The sequence below is a fragment of the Mustela nivalis genome (assembly GCF_964662115.1).
Source record: "Mustela nivalis genome assembly, chromosome: 1".
Taxonomy (NCBI): Eukaryota; Metazoa; Chordata; class Mammalia; order Carnivora; family Mustelidae; genus Mustela; species Mustela nivalis.
Window position 1 is genome coordinate 107,400,285 of NC_139020.1, and position 24,943 is coordinate 107,425,227.

At 42.0% G+C, this 24,943-nt stretch overlaps 1 long non-coding RNA gene across 2 annotated transcripts in view; it reads right to left on the reverse strand.

The window, feature by feature from the left end:
• Positions 1-379: 379 nt before the first annotated feature.
• LOC309846045 overlaps positions 380-24,943 on the reverse strand; it is an 88,712-nt gene continuing 64,148 nt past the window's right edge. Inside the window, exons 1-4 of one of the 2 annotated variants that reach the window (XR_014301707.1) lie at positions 14,392-14,616; positions 13,218-13,370; positions 2,668-2,830; positions 380-2,541 (exon numbers count right to left, since the gene is read on the reverse strand). This is a non-coding gene — a long non-coding RNA (uncharacterized lncRNA). Of the gene's footprint in view, positions 2,542-2,667; positions 2,831-13,217; positions 13,371-14,391; positions 14,617-24,943 lie in introns of those variants that run through there. The other variant, XR_014301706.1, reaches the window with a different exon arrangement.

Sequence of the window (24,943 nt, forward strand, 5' to 3'; positions counted from 1 at the left end):
CCTGGTAGCCTCCTGAGTTAGATTCAAATGACTTCTCCTGGAAGTCAAGCACCTCAACAAGAAAAATCCCCAGCCTATCTTCCCAACTATCATCCACCCCACCCCACGCCCCGCCCATCTATCCAGGACTTCGGTAAACCTACAGCCATCCAGACAGGTGCAAGTGCCCGTCCCTTGTTGAGAATGATAAGATGGTACAGTACCTAAGAGATCAGGCTCTGGGATCAAAGTGCACAAGTTTGAGTAGCTGTGTGGCCTTCACTAAGTTGTAAAACCTCTCTGAGCTTCAGTTTCCTGGTATATAAATGAGGATGCTATAATGATACCTCTTGTAGGGATGGTTTTGAAGATGAAAAAAGTATGGAAAACAATTGATGTATAGTAGATATTCAATCAATGTTTATTATAATTTTATCCTTGCACTGAACATGTCTTCTCTACCCCATGTCCCTTGTCTGCTAACATTTGCCTGCCTGTCTGCCTGATGAAACCCTCCTCACTCCTCTCCCTCACTCCCCTGAGCTACTCATTCCTTGTCCTTCACGAGGTAACAACTTGATTAGGATTACTTTTCTTCCCTGTGAAGTCCTTAAGGGCAGGGAAGAACCTGTCCCTCAGAAGTTTCTGGATGGATCTCAGAAGTTAATGGCCAACACCCAGCAGCTCTCAATTAAGATGTGTTGGGGGACGGAATACAGGAGTGTGATCCTGGAAGGCTCCATGATGACTAAAGGCTCAGACAAGTGCAGTGTGGGGAACCCAGCACCCTGAAGTGCTGGGGTTCTGATGCCACTTCTCAAACTGGGAACACAGGTGGGCTGAGCATGGGCTCTGAGTTAGGAATGCTCCCTTATGATCACTGTCCCAAGGGTGAAGCTACTCGAGAGCCCAGATCCAAGTGGGCTTCTCTGCCCAGGGGACTGTTGTGCCAGAGCAGGTGTGGGGTATGATGGACGAGCTGTGGAAGAGGCAGCCTGGGGGCTGTCAGAGACTGGAGCTCAACTCTGGTTCATCTCCAACAGGCTAAGGCACCTGGGAGGAATCACCTCTCTTGTCTCTGAAAGGAAAATTGGGTTATATCATAGTTCTTAAAGTTTATTGCCCAGAACAGCAAAATTGGAGTCGCTGAGAGTTTGCAAGAAATCCAGAACATCAGCCTCACCCCAAAATTTTGAAGCAGCAACCCTGGGGAGGGACCCAGCCATTTGTGTTTTATTCAGTCTTCTAGGAGATCTGAGATTGTCTCAAGTTTGAGAAACATTGGGCTAGACCAGTGGGGGTTTTCAAGGCTATCCCCTACTTTTTGTTTGTAATTGTGATGGACCCTGTTTTTGTTTTGTTTATTTTGTGTCTTCCTAGTGAAATCTCAGGCAAATGCCTGATATGTAAAGTGGACTAGAACAGAGTCTCCCTCTGGCTGACTCTCAGACTCTGCCTCTCTAATTCTCCCTCATCATGCAAACTAGTGTAGCAGGCCTCTAGTCAGCTGAAGAGTACAGAATTTGGGGTCTGTCAAGCCCAGTGCTGCCAGTGGGTTGTGCTTACCAAGCAGGGCACACCCTATTGGCTCCCTGCTGAGTGTCTGCAGTAGACACTGCTGTGTTTCTAGAGGGCTGACGTGGAATGGGGTCCTAGGCCTTGGGGAGGGGACCACCAAAGTATGGGGGTATCCCTGGCTGGGGGAGGGCCCCTGAGGCTAGGTGGTGCTGATCCGGTAGGCTCTCTCCCAAGGCTGACCAGACAGCTGCTGAGCCCCGTTTGATGACGTGAGGAGGGTGACACTTTACGTCTCAGGAAGGGAGAAGTCGTACTTCATTTTCATGCCGGCCGCTTTTGGAGATAATATGGCACCACTCAGATTTTTCTGTCTTCCCTTTCATGAAGCTCAGCCGATCGTATGAAGCAGCCAAGAGACCTGCAGACATACTCATCATTCTATGATGGTTTCTGCACTTTCTGCTTCTCCCTTCTGGCTATGTGGATAGATGAGTCACTTGAATTTCTTTATTTCACTTTCTGAGGTAAAGATGATGGTGAGGGGTGGGTGTTGGGGAAGCCCATGATTAGAGAACTTCACAGAAAAGGCCGCACTGGTGGAGAAGCAGAAGGGAGAAATGCTTGGAGGACTCTTATAAAGGGTAGATGATGGCTGGGACATTCTCTAAGGGCAGAGAACCAGACAGGCCAGAGATTACTTCCCTGATGTAAGGCAGCATCGGAGGTTGCATGCTTTGCCCGGTAGCAGAGAGGGCACATAGTGGAGGTGGAGAGGAGAAAGGTAGGTGTTGGGGCTCCCCAGTTGACGTGGAAGTGGCCATCTTCTGGATTCCGTCCCAGGTATGTGTGTCTGGTGCAGCTGGGCGGAAAGAAATCTCTGTGGTCTGAGACTCTGTCCCAGACAGTTATGTAATGGTGTTGTTCTCAGAAGGAGAGAAAGTACCATGCCGTGGGCAGCCTCTATAGGGAGACCTCGTCTTTTGGTCCCGACACTATAGAGCGGGACCCATGTTCCTTCCCATCACCACGCTTTGGTTTCCACTTCTGGAAATAAAGAACAATTATATCAGCTCACTTCTGAAAAAGCACATAAAGCAGGTGTGATCATGTTTGCTCCTCTCATTTGTCGCATGTTACCAGATACAACGTATCTCATATCCATGATCTCACCTGGTCCTCCAATCAATCCTGGGTGGAAATCGTCATTCTTGGTGAAGAAACCCAAGACTTAGGGAGATTGTGGGTCCTCCCGAGATCACACAGCAGTCAGTGGTGGTCCCGGTTTGCTGATTCCCCATTCCTGGTTTTCTCCTAAGGCCTGCTGCTTACCTATCTGTGAAATACAAAGACCTTTCAAGAGAAAGATTACTCCTAGTTGTAACATTATTGTTTCTTATAGCTCCAAATGCTTGTAGCATTCACAAACTGTACTACATTTCCCACTCCTGGAACTCACCATTTTCCCTTCGTAAACACTGGCCCCATGCTTTCCTGGGACAAGCTGGCAGGAGACTTGGCTGTGACTTTTCCCGTATTTATCCCTAAGCCCAGACAGAATTCCCTCAGTTCCCTGCGACTTGATGCATTTTCTAGTTCTCAATTAGAGCCAGTGGAAAACATTACTTACCTATAAACACCATAAGTTCAAGAGCTATTTAAAACACTGAGATTGTGTGATTTTGTAACCTAGGAGGGAGAAACAAAGGTGTTCCCGGAGGTGGTGGGACTATTGCACATGGTCACAGATCACTGAGTTAGGATAAGAGTTGTGTAGTTTCAGGAAGTGGGCAGCTCTGGAGCTGGGGGCCTCTTCCCACCTGCTCACGTGGTGGTTGGCCCCTCACCTGTCTCTGAATTCCCTTTTCACCACATTTCTGAAATAGGGGCAGTAACAGCTGTCTATGAAATGCTTTGTGACCAGGCAGCAGGCGTTGTACTGTGGCCAAGTATTATGGAACAGATGAGCTTTGTCTGAACCCATCTCCCGAGGCATTCAAGTGTGGAATATTTGGAGGAACACAAAATGCCATTGCTGGAAGGGTATTTTAGCAGTGATCTAGCAAACACTCCACTCTCTAAATATATGCTCTCTATACCACTCTCCAGGAAGGATGGTCCAGCCTCTGCTTGAATGCTTCCTATGACAGTGAGCTCACTATTTTATTTCTCTGTTGTCCATCTCTGTTAGGTGGATGAGTAGAAAGCTGATGACTTTTAATTTCACCTCTTGCCTCTAGTCCTGTCCTCTAGGGATACCCCAAATGAAATCTAGTTTCTACCTCCATTTCCACACTTTTCATATACATGATGTACTTGAGGATGGCTTCAGGGGCCTATCCTTTAAGAGCCCATTGTTGCCATGTGGGCACCATGTTCAGGGGAGGGAGAAAAGCTGACACTGAGGTGTTGGGCTCTGCCTTTGTCTCTTCCAGCCTTTGAGGCCCTCTCTCACATCTGTAACTAACATCTATGACTCCACTGGGTGCATGGTGGCCAGTCCATTTTACTACACAGCTTATCAGCCAGAGAGCTATTTCTTGCTCCTCTGCATAAGGATACAGTCAAACATTAATAAGAAAATTTAAAAAGGAAGGATGGATTCGTTGACTGAATGGAGAATGAAATGTTTCTATGATGGTTTCTGCACTGAGGCGGAAAAGAATGGTGCTTGCTCTGTTGTGAACACCTGTGGCCCTTGGAAGGGATATTTATCACAGATGGACTGGGCTGTTTAGTCATCTAGGGATTACGAGCCACTAGTCCCTCCCTGCCATGCACAATCCTCAAGACTATAGACTTACACTGAAGAGCATTTCAAAAAAAAAAACACTGAAAAGGAGATGATTTATTCTATGCCCATGGCAAAGAGTTTCTGATAGCTCAAATGTATGACATTCTAGGGTTCATTTTATGTTTCAGGAGCAGAGTGGGAAAAGATTAAGGGATTTGGGTCTAAAAGCCTGGGTTTGGGTATGGGCTGTGTCACACTGCTTGATTATGTGATTTTTGGACAAGTCACATCATCCTTATGAGTCTCAGTTGTTGATTCAGTAAAATGGAAAAAGAAAAATGCCTAAACTGTGGGGAAGGGTGTGCATATGTGTGTGCATGTGTGTGTGTGTGTACATGCACACATACACATTATTTTCAGGATTAAATGAGCTAAAGTTTCTTCTGTAAACTTCATTAACTATTGTCACCTTTAGAATGATCTGTCCAATAAACCCTTTCCCAGTTGTCCAAGATATCAAGTGCTACTTTGTAAGGTGACAGTTTTTTTACTGCACTCAGTTGTTTGGAAAGTTGGATTATGTAAACACAAGTTTGAGTCTTTATTATCCAGTCCATATATATTAAAGAATATAACATAACTTTCCAGTGCTTCTTCAAATGTTGGTAAATGGAACTCTTGTCTTCCATTTTGAAATCTTTGTTGTATATTACAGACCAACACTCATATGTCTGTATGGTTTGTATGTCAGATCACTAGGAGAATGTCAAATTACAGTTTAAAGGAATCATACCCAACCTAGGACATTTGTTCTTTTGTTTTCCACACATGCATTTATTCTTCCATTCATTCATTAATTCATTCATTACCTGACATTGTTTACTATGGCTCTGCTATGTGCTGTGAAGGATCCAGTGTGGTCCCTTGGCCAAACAGCTCACAGTATATCTGAGGATATAAGAGGTATGCACACATGATAGCACTATATGGCAGGGTGAAGTAATTCCTACATGATATTTGCAAACAAGGTTGCTTTGGAAACTTGAAGAGGAAGCAACTAATTCTCTCTCCCCACAAGAAGGAAGAGGGGGAGAGTTTCATGTTAGCTTTACCTGTCTGAACAAGTCAAATGAAATTAAAGCACATATACAGTGAAAGAGTGTGGGGATCTGGAGTCCTCATGGGTTTGGTTCCTGGCTCTCTCACTTCCTAGTTTTGTGGCTTTGAACAGTTCTGTCTGAGCTTTCTCATAATAGTATCCATCTCCTGGAAATGTTGTGAATGTTAAATGAGATAATACATTGTTCAGCGTATTACATTGTCCAGTAATAAAAGGTCAAAAAAATACTATTTTACACAGTGGGTGGAGGCTGAGGTGAGCCTCAATGGAGGCATAAAATTTTGAAAGACAGTAATGGAAGTCAAGGTGTTCTAAACAGAAGAAACAGTCATAGCAAAGTCCCAGGGAAAGAAAGTTTTCAGAGAAACATGTCCAGTCATAAGTACCATGCAGTGACAGATGTAATCATAGCAATGGGTGGGGGGATCGGTGATGGCTGGAGTAGATGGCCAATCATGGAAGGCTAAAGAATCTGATCTTGGTAGATAAGGGGTTTCCAAGAAAGTGTGCATGCTTCCAGGAAAGTGTGCAGTCATCATTTATATTTACTTTTATTTACATTAAAAAAAGTTTAGAAGTCCTATTATTTTTTATATAGATTGATTGTGGGACCCTCGTTGGATCTCCACATCAAATGACTTCACGTCACATCTCCAACTAAGCTCATTCTGAGGGGTGGGTGGGGATTCTTTGTCCTAGATAACCCAAGAGGTATTCATACTGACGTTTTCATGTAGCTGGTCTCTTAAATTTATGGATTTCTTACCTAGATTTAACTAAACAAACCTTGACAAAATAGACAATTGGTTTTTAAAAATTCCTGTAAAGACCCAAGCAAACAACAAGAAAATGGTAGAGCTGACTTTTCTCCTATTCCTGGCTTTCCACTGGCTGCATTTCAGGGGATACAGCCAATGATGATCTAATCAGATAGAGCAAGCAGTAGGCCAAAACAAACAACAAAAAAAAAAATCAAAATTCTTAGGAAAAGTACTTGAAATATGGGTTCACATTCATTGCTATTAATGATGAACTCTGCCCAGAGTGTTGATTGTTTCTTGTGATGGTAGGAAAGATAGAATGACATTGTGAAGAGTAGCATACATTGTATTCTTTATTTTATATTTATCTCTTCTTTTATAATTTCTGTTTGGCTTTATTTTTAAAGTGTGCATAATATGTTGGCATGGCTTTGCACAGATGTACACACACATATTATAAATCCAATTGGGTGCACAGCAAAATCTTGTTTACCAGTGGGTTTAAGAAAGTTTGGAGACTTGCTGATTGCGGCCATGGGAAACCATTATTGGAGGCGCTTGAGTAGTGGGAAGTATGATAAAAGCTGGGTTCAGGGTGATAAATGCCACCACATTTTCTCAAGGAAAAAAAAAAAAAGTGTTGCATAAGGAATACAGGGAGGTGAGGTCTAAAGAGAGTCATTAAACAACTTGGTTCTTCCTCTTTTCAAAAATGTTCTCCTTTCCCTGCTAAGGTAAACCCTGGACTGCCTCAAACCAGCAGGAGCTATGCAGGACATGTTCCCTGCCCAGGAAGAAGACTGCCCAGATCATCCATCAGCTAATTTCTACTCCTCCATAGATCCTGCTTTAGGAAAAGCCAATCCTAAGCCGGTCTTCAGCTTTGACTCACAGTTGCGGTGACTGAATTCCTCACAGAGGTTCCAGGCTTTCCTACCTATAGGAGGCAGAATTCCAGAATCATCAGAGGCACAAGTTCTGAGTTTGACAACCCATGTCCAACTCTGCTAGTCATCCCTGGACTGATCTTAGCTCATCTTTCTTTATGCCAGTTTCCTCATCTGTGAAGTGCGGATAATCATTGTACCTATGCAATGACATTGAGGAGTAAATAAGGTAATGAGTGTAAAAGACAGTACAGTCCCTAGCATAGAATAAATTCCCAAGGAATGTGAGTTCTTCTCATTACAAAGAAATGAATTGGAGCATGGTCTGAAGGGCCACAGGGAAGAAATAGGGAAGGAGGTTTCCAGGAATACAGATCCTTTAATCTTCTTAAAGCAATATCCAAACAGAAGTATAAATCTCTACAGAAGCCAGCAAGCTCAGGGATGTCAGTTGGGGGGTGTGGGGGCTGAGATGGTTGCCTCTGAGTCAACTTCTCTCCTTGACTCATCTGTCATTTCTGTCATCTCTGGATATTGCCACAGTTTCTTGTGAGAAATTATGAAATAAATGGCCTGAGCAGTAATGCCTGGGTGAATAGGTGAACCCTGGGCATGTGGCCAACTCTCCATGCACTTTAACCATCCTTGGTTTTGGTGGACACTACGTAATTTAATTTCCTTAGAGGAAAAAAAAGGCTAATAATCATGTTCAGGAGGACTTACAGAGGCTAAGTGAACATTCTGGGGCCTTATAGGGTGGGATCTATGGGAAGAAAAACGATGGGGTAGGTGGCAGGATCAAAGACTGCTCCTTTGTAGCCACACCTTTTTGTTTCCAGATCTAAGAGCCCAGAGACAAGGACAGGTAATTGTAGGAATAAATTAGTTGTCACACAATAACTTTACTTCTTTGTACTGGGCCAGAGAATTCCCAAAGTGCTTTCATATGTGATGACATCAATGAGGGTGATAATAAGAATAAATTCTTTCACTTGGCCCTTTGTCACCCCCTTTCTCTTTCAATCTCCTAGCAGATCCTGAAAAATTGTTAGAATCCTTGTTTTACATGTGATAAAACTGAGCCCCAGAGACTTTGAGGAATGTGATCATAATCACACAGCTCTGAAGTAGCAGTGCCAGGTGAAAACCCAGGTCTTAAGGCTGAAAGCAGAGTCTTATTTCTCCTCTACCACTGCTACCTCACCATTTGGGTCACATGATCTTCATAAAATGAACCAGATCCCTTTGGTCTGGAGGGAACTTTGCTGTTCCATTGGACATTTTGTCTCTGACAGTCGGATCTGACCAGTGCATTCACATCAGTTTGTCAATCCCTCTGTGACAGTGTGCATTATGCCATATGGTGATGATCTTCCTATGAGCATCTCTTCCACAAGACTGTGATCTCCTAAAGAACTGGGATGCCATCTAACTCCTCCATGTGTCCCCAGAACCTAGCTCATCGGATTGGATGATTGGATGATAAGAAATGAATGCCTCCAAACTGAATGTCCTCCTTAATCCTTTCTGCCTGTTTCATTCCTCTCTGTCTTTCCACGGAAGCTTAGGGCCCATGATGTTATCCATTGCTTCTGAACCTCTGTGGAATCATAGACTCTCAGCTGTATTCTTAGAGCATATGTATCTTATCTCTTCAGCCTAGAGAGTTCTTGAGGGTAAAGATTACATCTGAGTGTCCAATAGGTCCCTTATGGGATCTAGGCCAGTTCAAGGTGGAGTGGATGGATGATAAGAGTCTATGCCTGCATTCACACTGATGCCTGCACTTTGGCAAGAGCTGGTGGGACAGGTTGGTGGCTGAGCCCAAGGTGCCTTGGCAGAGACCTAATTGTAAGAGATAGAAAGAACAGATGGCTAGGAGCCCAGTCTTTACCTGGCTTATCAGTATGCTTCTTTCGCAATCACTGAAACTGTGTCTCATGGACACTTTTGCAGATGGGGAATTCCTTGAAGCCAGACAATAGATCACTGAAGTGATCAGGCTTCAGGGCAAAGAGTTATCACTGCAACTTATTTGTGTAAAGATGATGTGTGAACCAGACATTCACTGTCAGGAAGGAGCAAATATAAGGAACTCTGTGAACCAGTTGGATGGGAATAGAAACAAACCAGGACACTGGGACACTGAGCTAGTTAATTAGTGAGTTGTTAAACTAGCAAGTTAGTTTGCTTAAATGAAGGAGGAAGACTGTTTTCTATAAATAAATTAAAGGAGGGTAACAACCAACAATGTCACAAGTTCCCATCTCTTTTGGCCCAAAAATTCCACTATTGGAGATTTGTTTTAAGAAAATAATCCAAGACTTGGAAAAAGGATAGCAAAAAAGTGGCCAAAGAGATATTACTGATAATAGAAGTGAACTGAAAATAATGTAAATTTTCCATAATAGTGTTGGAATGCTGATATAAATGACAATATATTCACCAAAGTCATATTTTGAGGACATTCAAGTAGGTCATTCGAAAGACCACATTGGAATGGTTCATTGTGTGATGCTTATGGAAAAGATTAAAACGCAAAATTATATTTGTGTCGCATGTCCAACACTGTGAAAAAAAATATGCTTTTTTGGAAAAGAAAGAAAAGAATGAAAATAGATGATTTTAAAGATAGTAAGCTTGTGGGTGGCTTTTTATTTCCATAATCATGGTATTATGTTTTTGTATAATATAAAAAAATTATGTTAATCAGATGCTTAAAAGAAAAACACCTTAACAAAAGGTGTGTTGCACACAGCAGTCATGTCAGAGAAGTTAAACATCAGACACACTCCATTTCATACCCTTGTCTTCAAGCACAGGTCCAGTTTAGATTTCTATCACTGGTAACAAGTTTGAAATTACATACTTGAAAATCAGAAAGACTCAGGACATGTAGCTATAGATATGAATATGGAGATGGCGATGGATACAGATATGGATATAGATATAATTTTCCCTTGGACGAGCCTTCTCATGAACAATGACACGTGTGTGAAGTGCAGAGGGATTATGATGTGCACATCTAATGCCCTTCAAAATGAATGAGAGCTTAAAAATCAGGAAGTCTGTGTTTAAGGAATCCAAGTGGTAAAAAGTTCTGGTCTTGTTTTCAAATGTTCTCTAGACACCCAGTCACCACTTCTCTTTCCCAGGTAGGTCCCCTTGTCCATAAGTTCTGGGAATTAGCCCTGCAGAACAATGAAGCAGTTGGAGGACTCAGACTTCTTTGAGCTCACAAACGATTAGCTGTCCAGGTTCTCAGTACCAAAGTCAACTGTAAAAAGCAAATCATCATGATAAAACCAAAAACACCCCTTCCCCATCCTTAAAGACCTGGCTTTGTGTCTTTCAGCAATCCTATTTCTCTAGCTCTCAGAAAGAAATTCTGCGTCTTTCCACCAGATTAGCTCATTTGACCACTTCCCTCAGATAGTAGCAACTGGAATTATTAATAAAATTATTGAAGCAATACATAGATTAAAAATGTAAGTTTTACAAACTAGTTTTTAGCATTTTTATGGATCATATATTATACAGTATCAATATCATAGAAAGTAATTACATACCTCTATTCCCTACATCACAGTTTTCACAGACATTCAAAGTTCTGGTGCCTACAGTATTTCGTAACTTTTTCTTCAGTATTTTTTAAATGTAGGAATATTATAGCAAAAATGAATATAGCAGTATATTGCTCCATTCATTGCAATTTTTTGTTAACAGAAAGCATACCTTGATCTATCATAGCCAGAAAATAGATTCTATAGTTTGTTTTGGGATTATTTATATATGAATCTCTCTCTCCTATTTTTTTCTTCTGATTTTACTACATTTTATTGGATTATAGATTATATTGCATATTGACAGAGTTGTTTTCAATTTAGAAATACCACTTTCTTTAAATAAATGTACCTTTAAAAGTGAAAAACTCAAGCTTTGATCTGCTCTGTTATAATAGTTTGCTAACAAAATTAATAGCAAGCAATAATTCAAACCAAATAACAGGGGATAGAATAAATTCAAAATTAATTTCAATTTCCTCCAAAACTAATTTTATTTATCTATGTGTAAAGAAGACATACAATTGGCAATCTTCTAAATAAAAGCCAAAAGCTGAAAATTGCTTTCTTAGTTTTTCTCTTAAATCAAAACCTGTTCTTTTTTATAAGAGATATAAAACTAATGAAATTAATTTTGACATCCTTGTTTTCCTAGCAGGTATAATTCAATGACATAAGTAGTCATTGTCCAATACACCTTGGAGCAATCTAGATGTATTGGACAATATTTTCTTTTTTTAAAATTTTACACATTTTTTTGCACTTTATTACCCATTTATATTTTTAAAGATTTAATTTATTTATTTGGGACAAAGAATGAGCAAGAAAGAGAGAGCACGAACAGTGGAGAGAGAGATAGGGAGAAGGAGGCTCCCTACTGAGCAGGAAGCCCAATGTGGGGTTCAATCCCAGGACCCTGAGACCATGCTGAGCTGAAGACAGATGCTTAACCAACTGAGCCACAAGGCACCTCTTATCTATTTAGTTAGTAACCTCATTTTGAAATTGCCATCCCAAATAATAAAAATTCATTCTGTTACTTTTTCTCTGTCTCCATATTTCAGAAATTCCAATACTTCATTCCAAATAACTTCATAACTAGATCCAGAAATTTTCCTGAAAAGATTGCTCCATTTGTCTCATGAAAATCACCATTGTTTGGCTAAGTATTGGCTAAATAAGAATATTATCAAAACTTCATGCTAACATTCAAGCATTGGTTTGTCTTTGTTGTATCTTATCAATTGTTTTTCTAGCTTTTCCCTGCAGTTCACATAATCATATAGATATGTTTCTGTATGCAAGTCAATTTGTTCACTTCTATTATTTCTCTTAAAGAATTAGGCAGATCACCCCTTTCTTTCTCATTTTCTTCAACCTTTCTTATTTTCTTGGATCTTCCCGTGCCTTTTCTATTTCGATTATCACCTAGATTTATTTTCATTTTCATTTTTAATGATCTAAAAATGTGCTGCCCAATGTAATAGCCACTAGTCACATGTGGATATTTAAATTTAAATCAATTAAAATGTAATAAATAAAATTCCTCAGTTGTACTAGCCACATTTCTCATGCTCAATAGCCACATGTGTCTAGTGACTACCATGTTGGCTGCATGCATGGAATATTTCCATCATAGCAGGAAGTTCTACTGAACAGCACTGAATCTAAAGAATTCTAGAACAAATTGTTTGTTTGCATTCCAAATGTATAAAATTTGAATATGTTTTCATTAAAAATGTAAATAAAGTAAATGTGAATAAATTTTAAACTAAAAATACTTTCCATGTATTTTTAAAAATATTTCTTCCAATATATATTTCTTCCAAGTATTAAATAATACTTCCAATGTATTAATTAAAGTGTAAAAAGAAACGATGAATAAGTTACAACATCAACATTTTAAATAAAATTATTTAAGTAAAGCTCATTTTTAAATTTACTTTTAAAAATATACACTATGGAGTATTATCCCTCCATCAGAAAGGACGAATACCCAACTTTTGTAGCAACATGGATGGGATTGGAAGAGATTATGCTGAATGAAATAAGTCAAGCAGAGAGAGTCAATTATCATATAGTTTCACTTATTTGTGGAGCATAACAAATAGCATGGAGGACATGGGGAGTTAGAGAGGAGAAGGGAGTTGGGGGAAATTGGAAGAAGGGGCGGGGGGTGGGAGGATGGGATAGCAGGTGGTGGGTATTATAGAGGGCACTGATTGCATGGAGCACTGGATGTGGTGCAAAAATAATGAATACTGTTATGCTGAAAATAAATAAAAAATAAATTTTAAAAAATTTTAAATAAGTCTTATTTATTTGCTTGAAAAATTAGACTATGCTAGCTTTTAATGCCTACTTGGTGGAAAATGTTATGCATCTCTATCAAACTTGTCATATAAATTATGTCTCAATCTACATATATACAAATTGAAGAGTAATATGAGTTACTCAATTTTTCAAAATATTCCTCAGCTGCCATGTAAAATAGTTGGAAATCCATGCTAATTGAGGAGTACCTCTGGAGTCATGAATTAGAGCATAACGAGCAACAAATAAATGGACACTCAGCACTACTTCCTTATCTAGAATCTATTACACTTATGCCATCTGAGAGAAAAGGGTTCGACAAGTTAATTATTTAATTTCTCTTACCTAAGTGCTGTAATGATTCAAACCCTCCCTGTTATCCAAAGCAGTATCCATCTGCAAAGCCGGTAGCAGAGCGACCCCAAACTTATGTAACATCCAAACATAGTTACCTTTCATTTCAAAGACATGGGGCAGAAGATCTGAAGATCTGTGGACCTAAATGGTGTTTGTCAAAGAATGGATGTTTTTAGTTATGGGTCTTGCTGTGCCCCCTCTGACCACTGGATCCTGAATGACAAAAGTGTCCATGTTTTCTTTTTCTGATTTCTTTGTTTTCATGTTTATGGTATGCATCATTGTCCAATACACCTTGGAGCCCTCTGGCCTGGGCCTCAAATATACACAGTAGGGGGGTAAAGTCAGGGGTAAAAGTAAAGCTGTGGGCCCTCTGGCCTGGGCCTCAAAGCCACACAGTCCAGACTTACATGGGTGTGTTAAGTGACAGGGCTAGGGAAAGCCAGCTGGACAGGCTTATAGCATGTACAATTGATGAAACATTTCCATGAGCTACAAATGAGGCATTCTGCGAGGCAGCCCAAGAAGGAAGGTATTATTATATTATCCTTCAAGCCCATTTTACAAAGGGCAAACTGAGGCCTTAGGAGAGGAAAGTCACTAACTCAAGACAACAGAGCTGATAAAAGGTAGAGCCAAGGTTCAAAACCAGGATTCTCTGAAGCCAACGCTCTTTACCGAATCCTTCCACAGTCTCTCTTGGTGTGGATAGCTGGCCGAGCTGTGGGAGTGGGAAGAGGAGAGAGGAGAGCCTTGGCTCCCTGGAGTCAATCATCTGAGAAGAAGCCAAGATCCTGTGTGTCTTCTATAACTGCCTTCCTTTCAGGCTGAGGAGAGATCTGAAGGCCATTGAGTTAAAACTTCGGAGTGTGGATCCCTGGTAGAAAGATGCTTGGGTGCCTCTGATGCATGGGTCTGCTCACATCTCTACTCTGTCCAGAACTCACCACGGACACCTTCCAGACAGGCCACACTGCTTGGCATCTTGTCAAGAACTTTCCCAGGCTTACCCCAACTGACTTATTCAATGATCTCCCTTCTATCCTCACTGACCCCCAGCACAGCGCCAACTTCCGTCTCCATGAACTCTTCACTCTTTCTCCCCTCCTGCTTTTGAATGCACTGCTCCTCTGCCTAGAAAGTCCCATTTTCTCTCACCTACCTGGAGAAACCTTGTACATCCATCAGGTTGTAATTTAAAAATCACCTCCTTGGTCACTTGTTCCTAGAGCCCCACAGGAGGTTGGCTACACCCACCTCTGAGGCCTCTAGAACTTCACTGTGACCTGACTCAGAACCCCATCCATCATCACAGCAGACTATGATGTATGCCCATATGTGCACTAGACAGTGAGCTTCTGGGTGACAGAGGCCATGTTATATTGATGTCTTCATTCTCTCCACCCCCATCTGGTGTTCTAAGCACCATCCCTAAAATATAACGGGCTCTTCATGAATGTTCAGTGTTCAACGAATGAACAAATAAGAGCCAAGGAAAGGTGATCTTGAGGGCTTGGTTTCCTGGGAGGAGACTTTGCCCTCAGCACCCACAGCCCCCTTTGAGCAATGTCCCATCCATGGCATTGAGCCATGATCTAGGGCCATTGCACCAGCAGGAGCTTAGGGTGGGGCTGGTGTAAAAACAAACAGGGAAGACAAAAACAAGTGGTGTGTTGAAACCTTGAAATTGGTCTATTCCTTGGTGTTCAAACTTGCCCCACCTTCTAAGTCAAGTGTGTTCGTCATCCTGTGCCCTGAGAAGATCCACTATAGCTGTGGGACTTTGGGATCAGAGCAAGGGGCAAAGGAGAGACAAGGGAATATGAAACTAGTTTTCTTGTTTAGCTGTTCTCATTGTGTTGAGTGTTTGTCTTTCCAGACAGAAGAAACCCTGACCTTCCCCTGCTTTAATTACCAAATTATTTTGACACCTTGGCTGTTGCATCACCGTAACACACTGCTTTGTCAGGGACACTGGGCTGGGGTGTATCTATGTTTAGGGAGATGCAGCTGGCAGGAAACTAGTTCTGACAGTCCGGGAAATGCTGGGCAGAGGAAGGGTTATGGGTGGGTGGCGGAGGCAGCAGAGGAAGAGTTGGGGACAGCAGCGAAGGGAAGAAAGAGGATGTTCCATGATCTGGGAAGAGAATATCCTTCGAAAGGGAGCAGCAAGGTTTGAAACACTGGGTGTCTCTGGATGATTTCTCAGTTTGAGCTTCAGGGAGGTTGTGCCACGCAGGCAAACCGGTGAACTACAGCTCTCCGAAAGGAGCTAAATTAGAGAACTCACATTCTCATTTGAGGGGCTACCTCTGGTTGAGTTTTCTTTACTGCAGACGTGTTTCCTCTCCTTAGAAATAAGGCCAGAGTTGGAATTTTTCCCACAAGTCCCAGAATGCTTCTTCCTTAAATATTCTTGAGACAAAAAATGGAAGAGATAACCGAAACGGAGAACTTGACAAGTAGACCTATCCAAGCAGTTTGTATCGAGGATACTGAAAACAAGAATCAAGCATTTGTCTGAACCATGAAACATGGCCTCAGCAAGTTCAGCCCAGCAAAGCAGAACTCTAGCCATTAAGTGTTGTGTATGGAGGAAACAAAGGAGCACAGGACGTCGAGAAGCCAAAAGGACGATCTTGAACATTGAGGACAAGGTCATGCATTTCCATCGTATGAGTCTGGGATGGGAAAACCCAGGAAATCTGGTTTTACTCCTTTTCACTTGTGGATCTAGGTTTCCCAACCCTAGAGTAAAAGGAGGAGTCTCTGCAGGGTTTATCTTGCTCGGGTTGAGAGTTGAGGGTGCATGATTATGTAGCAAGGTACTGGAGACCAGTGAAGGGTGGCACATCTTCCTGGAACATCCATTTTACCTGATGGCAAACACTTTAAAACATTGTTTTTCATTCAGAGATCAATTTATGTGTTCGACAAATATTTATTGAGCATTGGTTGTATGCCAGGTACTGTTTCAAGCAGTGTTTTAATATCAAAGTAAATATGGATATACTCTGGGGAAATGTGCATAATTTATATGATCTAAGGTAAAAAAGGGTCCCTAAAATTATTTTTCACGTGCAGGGGCACTTCTGGTTACATCCACCCACTCATGACCCCAGCAAATCATACATATTTGTTCTTTGCCCCTGGACACAGTGCAACGGATTCGTATGTCTGTGGTCATCAGCCCCTGTCTAAGAGATACGGTTCATGCTGTATTAACCACCTGAAGAGAGGCAAATCTTTCTGTTGGACAACAGGCTGGATATTGGTAGCCAGCAGGCAGAAGTGAAGAAAGGAAACCAACTCTTAAGAAGCACCATTATCTGCTTATAGGTAGTAAGGATATCAGCCTTTTTAAAACAATTTCATGTGACCTTCACAGCCATCCACCTACAAAGTCAGTATCACTGCCCCCATTCGATGTCTCAGGAGAGGAAGCGGAGGCTCAAGGATGTATAGGAATTTGAGCAAAGTCTCAGGGCTAATAAACGGAAGACATAAGATTATGCCCTGCTTTTTGGCCTGGCTCCAGGCCAATCCCCTTCTCACTCCATGATCCCTGCCCTCTAAAGGTGACGGTGATCTTGTCGCTCTTCCCCTTGCTCTCTCTCTCTGGCCCTACCTCATGGCAACATAGTACTAAACTCAGTTGCTAAGGACACAGTATTAGAGAGAAAATACACAGGACCCCATCTACAGGGCCACAGAACTTCAGGATTGGATGGGATGGTAGAGGTTGTCCAATACCCTTATTTGCAGGGAGGAAGCCTGGAGCCTAGGCTATAAAGGGAACATTTGTGGAAAGAAGCTCTGATGTTAGAAGGACTGACATCAAGGTTAAGCACTGCCACACACACCCCTGCCCCCTGGGACCTTGAGATCCCTTAAACCTCCCAGGACTCACTTTCCATCTCTATAAAATGAGATGGCGTCGTGAAATAACGCACACACAGAAGGCTGCTGTATAAAAATCATGTCCATGCATAGACACCCTCAAGTACAGATGTATTTGCCTCACTTGTTTCTTCCAGCACGAAGCTGGTACTTGGACACAGGCATCCTGACTCCCAGGTAAATACCGCCTACAGCCCCCAATGCTGGAGACCGTCCATGCTGTTGCAAAGAAGCTGCAGCTGCCCTAGCAACAGGCTCAGAATCCTTTGCAAAAGAGGGATGAGTGTGCACTTCTGTAACCTGAAAAAACAGAGACAGCAGCCCATGGTCTGTCCTTTCCTTAAGATGCTCCTGATGGGAGGAAAACCCACAACACAACAGTTTGGTTAAGTGTCTAGAGTGAGCGGGCCACTGGACCCAGAGCAGAGGAGCTGAGGTCCCTATGCTCCAGGAGCAAGTCCCCGGGAAGGGAGTTTCCCCAGAGGAAGTGACTCACTCAGGGAGTGTCCCTTTGATATGGCCTGCGCCAAGCCAAATCTGTTTTGATTACTACAACATTAAGTAATGTGGATGCCCCCCCCCCACTGCCACCACCACCCCCAGGTTTTCTCCAGGCCCTCTCTTCTGAATCCACAAGCTAAATTTATGGGCAGAACCCTCTGCAGGGGCACGCCAAACATCCCAAAACGCCTCCAGCTCCTCTGGGACGCCCTCTTTAAAGTTTTCCAAGGGTATGGCCACACCAGCCCTAAAAGGAGAAATGATATCACTGAGGAGAAGTGATATCCCCCCTTCAGGATATCACTGGAAACACCAAAGCCCAGAAAAGATTTTTGTCATCTGCTCATGAATCTGTATTGTAAACTACCAGAACCCGGGAATCGGTCCAGGGTCCCGCTCCTCAAGCTCAGCCTCCAGGCCCTTCCCAGTCTTCCCAGTCCGTGCATTGTGGCCTCCTGGGGAGCAGAGTCTGGGTCTTCGTGGGCTGTGGTAGCCCTAGCACCTGCCTGCCACCTGAACGGCACAACACATAATAGGCACTTGGCACAATACTGCTCAGTGACCGAGATGCCAACTTTCTTTTCCCTGAAATTTCTGATTATGCTCATCTGTAAAATGTCAGGATTCAATGAGATGATCTCCGAGACACTCTCCATTTCTAACAGGTATTTTTAGGCCAGCCGAGTATCTCAGTTTGGTAAATAAGGGTAGGGCAAAGTATCGGGATTATGGAAGTAGCTAGGGGGCCCAAGGACCGATGGAGGACCTACCCCTGGACGTCAAGGGTTAAAAATGAGGGCAAAGTGTGAGATACAAGCCCGGCCCTCACAGGGCGGGCAGCCTGGGGCGAGAAGGCATCCTTGCCAATGATGAGATGCAGGCAGGGCTCCTCAGTGGAAAGAGCCATCCTAAGCTCTGGAGTCAGGAGACCTGGGTTTCTGTGCAAAACCTGACCTTGTTTTGTCAGCAGATCCTAGGAAAATTCCTTCCTTTCTCTGGACTTCCTTGGTTTTAAGTCGTAACTGCCTATTCTTCCACAACGTCATGGAAGGAAGATCTTCTCTCCCTTAACACGGGGAGCAAGAAGATTCCCTCCCCTGCTGCCTGGGATTCTTTCTTCAAAACATGGGTCACATGACTGACCTTGCTCATTTCTACATGGAGATACTCTACATGGAGGTACAGATGGAGGCCATGCCTCAATCCTGAAACCTGAGGTTGTTACAGACCTTGGTCTCCTCTAATTCCTTCCAACGTAGTCCCTTTCCTGTTTGTTAATATTTTAGCTCAGACAGGCTGCACAGAGGAAATTATAGATTCTCTAGGATGAAAGAGACCTTAGGGTCTTTACCTCTTGACCTTCTTTTGTCTTGACATCCGGACATCCAGGCTCTGTCTGAACATCCTGAGAAGCAAGGGTCTCACTGTCTTCCCAAAGCAGCCAGTTGCATCTGAGACATTTTTATTTATTAGAAAATTCTTCAAAGAAAAGCTGATAGGTTCCTTATTTAAAACAAGCCTCAGTGTTGCCGGTGGTCAGCCCACCAGCTGGTTCCTTGGGATCTGTCTCCTACAAAATGGTTGGGTTTTCCCCTGGAGGATTATCCTTCCATACGGATCATAAGTGCGGAGGTACTGCCTTGGCCAGTGTTCCCAACTTCCCCACCGACCCTAAATCTTTGCCTTGACATTTTAGGCTCATCTTGACCATTCACAAATCCCATAGTAGCTTGTTGCTTGTTAAGTAAAGTCTAACTTTACGGTTGTTTGGGGGTTTTTTCCTACTCCATTTTCTTTAAGGGAGTGAAACTTAGCGGTTAATTCCATGAGCTAATTTCCTACAACTGATCAGGTTTAAGTTGACCCTGGTCTTAGTCCTGACGCCCGTGGTAGGGATATGACCTAGTAATGTTACCGACCCTCTCTCAGTGTCCTAGTCTGTAAAAATCAATAGTCCTCACCTCATGGGTTGCTAAAGGAATGAAATGAAATAGCATAGATGAGCTGTTTGCCCTAGTAAGAAGTTGTGTTAAGGGGACATAATTTTCTCCCTTCCTCCTCTTCATGTAGAGTCTAAATCCATCTCTCTGTAGCAATTACCACCTTCTTGGTCCTCATTCAATTATGGGATGATGCAGAATAGACCTAAATCCCTATTCCATGTGGCAACTCTTCAAATATTTCCATTTAACCACAATCCCCTTACATGGCCCAGGGCCTCACCAGAGAAACTGAGGTGGGATAAAGCATGTCCAGGGCCTCACCACAATCTGGAAGGAGAACCAAGAAATGCTGACTTCCCAGGCCTGGAGTGACCATTCTAGCATCTGCCTCCAGGAAGAGTAGGGTGAGCCAGGCCTCTGGGAGCACTCGACTCTGGCTACACATGAGGCCAAAGTGTTGAAACATGCCACTTTGATGTGGCATTAGCTCATGATATTGCTTTATTTTCTTAATTTAGAAGAAAAGCACAGCTGCTAGAATTTTTAATATAATCATAAGCATAGTGGTGCACTGAAGATTTTCAGGAATTTTTCCACAAGAGCACTGCAATTTTTTTTCATATCCATGCAAATCTGGTTTTTTTTCCTCTTATGCAAAGACCTTCATTAAATTGTTTTCTAACCTCCCAACCTTTAAACTTGAATCCTTGAGTGACTAATGTAGCCTGTCTAGTTGAAACAACTTCTAGAACAAGACAGGGTTTAAACAAACAAATGGTTAAAATGACTGGCTCCGTTTGTTAAATGGAGATCCTCAAAAATCTATGATATCTTTTTACCTGTTTGGCATGTGAACATGACTTGATCCCATTTTTTGAACTCAATGAAATGAGACTACTAGATAAATGTGAAACATAATTCTCCTCAGCCAGTCCTGTAACATATTCCACAGGTAATTTTCCTGTCCCTGGATGTTTTCCAAGCTTGGACTGCTATGTCTACAGTTCCAGGGTTCTAGTATGGCATTTTCTGAGTAATACTGGAAATTTCTCTATCCCATGGTAGACAACCTTGTCAAGGTAGGGCCAATCAAAACCACAATAATTTGTATGGTTATTTTTTCCTTACCAATCCCAATGCCCAATTCATTGATTATTTATCATGCAGAGTAAATCTGGTGACTAATTTTATAAGTCATCTTTATCTAACTGTAGAACTGCTCACATGGTGTTTGCCCAACCGTTTAAAAGAAATTGATCCTTCCAGCCTTCTGACTGGGAGCAGCTGGAATTCTGGACCAGACTCCTCCAGTGGGAAGCAGCCGTGTCTGTTGACCCCACTATAACAAAGAAATACCACCAGCTTCTTTGGGTGCCTTGTCATGGAAGGGGTTGACAAACACTGAGATTCACAGTAAATTTTAGGCCTTGAAAGTACACAATCTAATTTTAATCTGTAGGTCATCCTTGCCTGACTTCAATTGTCATCTAGAGAAGAGTAGCTCCATGTTAGAAGACTTCTTTAAAATCTCAGGAGTTCCATCACATAAAATGGGCCAAGTGTTCTCGCCGACACACTTCCCTCACTTCCCTGAAATAGGCTCCTACCTCAGATCCTTCTCATGCAGCTCGGATAATTTCCTCCCAAAAACTTTTGCTGACTCCTCGCATTCCAAAGCACAAGTTAGAATTAATCTCTCTACTCTCTGAATCCCTACAGCTCTTGTTCTATCCTTATCTTACAACGTTTAGCAATTTTTCAATCAGTCACATGATGATAGCTCTTTTGGAATGTAAACTTTTGGGACGGATGTCTATGTTTTTTTTCAATATCCCTTAAGACATTCTTGACAGGGGGGCACCTGGGTGGCTCAGTGCGTTAAAGCCTCTGCCTTCAGCTCAGGTCATGATCCCAGCGTCCTGGGATCGAGCCCCACATTGGGCTCTCTGCTCGGCAGGGAGCCTGCTTCCCTCTCTCTCTCTCTCTCTGCCTGCCTCTCTGCCTACTTGTGATCTCTGTCTGTCAAATAAATAAATAAAATCTTAAAAAAAAAAATTCTTGACAGTACTTGAATTACACATGAAAGGCATTCAACCAGCTAAACAGAAGACAAATTAACTTGACACTTCTCTCTGCTTTGGTCTTAAGCACTTATATTTGATTAATTTGGAAATCTGAGTTTCTTAGGAAATATTTCTTGGGGGGGGGCTTTCAAAAAATTCTGAAAGTTTATGGCAGCTTATTTTTAACAACATGATCCAGACAAAAAGCAAAACACATGGAAAGCATTAAACTTTGCCATTAAGTAGAGATGTACAAATAAAAATTTGTACAAATTTGAAGCACTGTGTCTTCTATATTAAAGTGGGAAAAAAACTTCAATAGTCAATACTTAGAAGGGTTGTGATTAAATTGCTGAAGTGGTATTTTAAATTAAAACTTTTATTTTTATATAGCAGCCAAGAGTCATAAAGATGCCTGGGTGTATTTCGCCAGCCATGTCACTCATAGGAATTTTAGAATATCTGCAAAGGTAAGAATTCAACAACAACAAATAAAATATGTAAAATGTCCCAAGATGTCCATGATGGTGTTTAGTAGGATAACAAGAAAAAAAAAATAAACAAACTACAAAATATTTGAAGAAAATGTGAATATCACAAAGTAAAAAGATAATTTTATTAATTATCATATAATATCTGAAATGGATTGTTTATTCATCAAAATGCAGGCTTTAAAAGGAAAACCCTTATTTTCTAATATTAAGTGAAAAAAAATCAGGCCATAAAATGAAATGTGCATTATGCATGCATGATGATGACAACAGAAATAGGCAGGAATGTGCAAAAATACAAGTAGTTGAATGTGGTGTAAGATTCTGACTTGTTTTCTGTTTTAAAGTCATTACATCATCTTTTCAATGACAGACTACATTTTAAGTAATTGAAAACAAAGTCTCATCAGCCTTGTCCTTGTACAGATTCCCAGAGAGAACACATTATTCTTATTCATTTCTACCTCTGCTACTTGTCTTTGATTTGGACTTGCTCCATTCTCTTCTCCCACTTCTCTGTCCCCCTAACTAGACTAGAAAAAAGACCCTCACCAAACAAGGAAGCAAAAGGCACTTAGCTTAGTAGAAGCAGTGAAACCAAATCCACAAACATCAGAGGACAGAATCTGATAACTCTTTCCCACCATTGCAGAGGCAGACCTAGATTCTTCAATAACCACAAGTGGCCTTGGTTTAATAAGGCCTGCCAATAATGCACAATGTCCCTGTCCTCAGAAATAGTCTGGGCAGAGCTTCCAGGGGCCCGTAAAAGTCTGTACTCCTGGAGGAATGTGACAACCCTGGCAGCAAACACAGATTTGTCATTTTCTATAATGAGAGAATGTCCAGTTGTATCAGGCTTTTTTTTTTACAAGGGCAACACTGGCAAAGTGAATTTTCACCCCGTCTAGGACTCCTTTCCCTGCCTTCAGGTAGTTCTGATCACTGAAATCGCTTCACATTAGAGTTTACAAAACCCTTTCGCATCCAGTTTTTCATTTGCATCAGCCCAGTGAGGTCAGTGTTCTTGTTAACTTCACTTTTCAGAAGAAGACACTGAAGCTCAGAGAAGTGAAATGACTTGTCTAAGGCTGCACAGGAAGTCAAGGAGGGAATGACAACAGGAGCCCAGCCCTGACTTGGACTCAGTGCTCCTTCCACTTCCCCTGCCCGCTGCCGTGCTTCTGCTCCAGAGGATGAGCTGACCTAATGTTCCACTCACACCGTGCTTGATGTGCTGCCATCTCTAGGAGATCTAGGTATGAAAGAAAGGCAGAACGGGAAGGACAGGCTATCTTTTGTGAGAAGGAAAGTCAAGAGTTTCTAAGAAGATGCTGGGCTGGGTTCTGGGTGACTCAGTCAGTTAAATGCTGCCTTCGGTTCAGGTAATGATCCCATGGTCCTGGGATCAAGCCCCATGTTAGACTCCCTGCTCCACGGGAAACCTGGTTTTCCTTCTGCCTCTGCTGATTCCATGCTTATGCTCTCTCTCTCTCTCTCTCTCTGTGTCAAATAAATAAATGAAATCTTAAAAAAAAATTTTTTTAAAGATGATGCTGGACTAGTCTGAACTACTGCCTCCTTCCCCCAAGATCCACTCTGGGGAACTACAGAGGAAAAGCACTGAGTTGCAGAGAAAGCTATGAGAACCACCACCCACCCGCCCCCAGGAAAGATGGAATCAACAGTTTTTATCTTGTCCTTACAGAACAATGGAACATCTAGAATGGTCTCTACCTAGGGCAGAGGGTATCCAGGCTGCTATAGTAGGATAAACCCAGATGGGAGCTATTGTTTCTTAGGCTCTTCATCTTCCTGCCCTGCTGCCAGCTCCCATTGCCTTGGGACTGGCAGGGTTGGAGCTCAGGCCTCTTGAGTGAGTGCTCCTCAGGCATGAGAGCAAAGCTGAGCAGGAACCCTGCACCCGAGAGGGGAGGACAACACATGCAGAAAGACTAGTCTCAGGTGGTGATTTTTCTCTCCTTCCAAACTCCCAGGGATGATGCATTGTAATCTCTTCTAAATATTAATTCATCCTAAAGTCTAGAACACATCCTAGAAGCTGTTTGGTGGGGTGAGAAGTGATTAGAACCTACCATTGCAGGTTCATCCTCCACTTTGGACACTTAGATGGCAATGCAGATGGGAGTCTGGCCTTCTGCTCTTCCGCCATCAGCACTGCCATGATCCAAGAGGAATGGAAGTTCATGAATGAAAAAAGAAATACTCGTATTTCCAAAGAAAAGCCTCAAACTAAGTTACAAATTCCAAAGGAAACAAAGGTATTAGAACTGACAAATCAAGAATTGACATGTATTTGCAAGAATTTGTTTAATTTTTAATATTTAAAAGAATGATGTTAGCAATACAATGAAAATAAAAAACCACAAAAAGAATCGAATAGAAATGTTAAGTATAAGAATATAATAGTTGAGATAATGAATACAATAGAAGGTAATTAGCAGAATGGATTCGTCTGAAGAATGAATTCATGAACTGGGAGATCAGAAGAGGAATTCTCCCAGCGGAAAATTATTTTAAAAATAGAAAATAGAAAAGTTAAGGTATAAAAGGCAAAAGTAGTCCCAGAAAGAAAAAAAGTAGATACAAAGGAAGAAGAGGAAATAATTGAAGGAATAATTGAGCTAATTCCCCGAGAATTAAATGAAAGATAAAAGACTCAGATTGAAAGGAAGCATAGACAGCAAAAGAGAGACATAAGGAAAATTGTACTCCTAGACAGAAATTATGTTGAAATTTAAGAATTTCAGAAATAAGGTAAAATTGTGAAAACTTCCTGAAAGAAAGACAGCAGA